Source organism: Brassica napus, chromosome C3, assembly GCF_020379485.1.
Source record: "Brassica napus cultivar Da-Ae chromosome C3, Da-Ae, whole genome shotgun sequence".
Lineage (NCBI taxonomy): Eukaryota > Viridiplantae > Streptophyta > Magnoliopsida > Brassicales > Brassicaceae > Brassica > Brassica napus.
In genome coordinates, this window is record NC_063446.1 from 44,219,990 (window position 1) to 44,221,760 (window position 1,771).

The 1,771-nt window shown below is 45.6% G+C and overlaps 1 non-coding gene across 1 annotated transcript; it reads right to left on the bottom strand.

Moving 5' to 3' along the window:
• Positions 1-424: 424 nt before the first annotated feature.
• LOC125584645 lies at positions 425-531 on the bottom strand. Its single transcript, XR_007321555.1, has one exon. It is a non-coding gene; the product is annotated as a small nucleolar RNA R71 (small nucleolar RNA).
• Between the last annotated feature and the right edge of the window lie 1,240 nt (positions 532-1,771).

Sequence of the window (1,771 nt, forward strand, 5' to 3'; positions counted from 1 at the left end):
GAGATTGGATATTGATATGGCAGATCCACCGCAAGGGGCAGAACACCAACCGCGGGCAGCTCGATCCATTGGTGCTTATGACCGGCCCAACATTCATGGTCATAGACTGGGAATCCAAGCACCGGCTGTGGCAGCCAACAACTTTGAAGGTCAAGTCAGGACTCCTCAACGTGATCGAGAACAACAAATATCATGGCTTGGCTTTAGAGGACCCATTCGATCACTTGGACAAGTTCGACAGCTACTGTGGTTGTCAAAAACCAATGGTGTGTCCGAAGATGCCTTAAAGCTCAAGTTATTCCCTTTCTCTTTGGGGGATAAGGCACATCAGTGGGAGAAGTCTCTACCCAGCGACTCTATCACTACTTGGGATGAGTGCAAGAGAGCATTCTTGGAGAAATTCTTCTCATCCTCAAGAACTGCTAAGCTGAGAAATGAGATCTCCAGTTTCCAACAGAAGAACTTGGAAGGATTCAGTGAAGCCTGGGAGAGATTCAAAGGCTATCAAACCAAATGCCCACATCATTGTTTCTCTAAGGAGAGCTTGCTCAGTACCTTCTACAGAGGTGCCCTTCCTAAGTACAGAGCCAGATTGGATACAGCTAGCAATGGGTTCTTCTTGGGAAGAACTGAAGATGATGCAGAAGAGCTGGTTGACAACATGGTGAAGAGTGATGCAGTCTACAGTGCAGATCACGACAGAGGCAGTAGGGGTGATGATAAGCAGACGAGGAAAGAGATCAAAGCTTTGGAAGACAAGATCGAACTACTCATTGCTGAAAAAGCCACCCAAGAGCAGCTGAAGTTTGTTGGTAACTCCAAGCAGGACGATCCACCTGTTGTCCATGAGGTTGAGGGTTTGGAAGGTCAGGAAGAGCTGTGTTTCATCAACAACAATGGTAGCTGGTACAAAAAAGAGCCCAATTTTCAGTACAACAACTACCAACAGAAATCCTACCCCAACAACCAACAGAGTGGTTATCCGCCTAGAAACAACCATCAAGGCAGCTATCAGCCTCAGCAAAACCCCTCATCTGGTTCCTCTGCTCCTCAAGAGAGCAGCACTGACACCCTGCTGAAACAAATCTTGGAGTCCCAGACTAGAAGTGAGAAGCATGTTGGTTATGAGTTGAAGAACCTTCATTCCAAGATTGATGGGAGCTACAATGAGCTCAACAAAAAGTTCTCACATCTTGCTTCTACAGTCAAGAATTTAGAGAATCAGTTTGCTTCCATGAACACTCACCAGACTCGCCAGCAAGGATCTCTACCTGGAAAATCTGACCAAAACCCCAAGGAGGCCAAAGCTATCACCCTTAGGAGTGGTAAGCAGTTACCTCTTACAACCCTCACCAGGGATGCTGAGAAACTAGGTGAGGAGGTCGCCATCAACTTAGATGATGAAGTGGTGATTGTTGATGAGAAAATCAATGATGAAATCTTGGAGAAGATTGTGGAAGCCAAAGGTAAAGGAAAGGTTGGGGAAGAGAAGAAAACAGTGAAAGATGGTGAAGTTCTTGCTCCAGCAAGTGAGAATTCTTTTGTTCCTCCTCCTTATGAACCCAAACTACCATTCCCTGGTAGATTCAAGAGGCAGCTGCTAGAGAAGTACAAAGCTCTATTTGAGAAGCAAATGAGTGAAGCTCAGGTTGCAATGCCCATCATCGATGCTTTCATGTTGATTCCTCAATACAACAAGTTCCTGAAAGATGTTGTAGCTGCAAAGAAGAAGGAAATGGAAAGCATGATGATTCTTACCCATGAGTGCAGT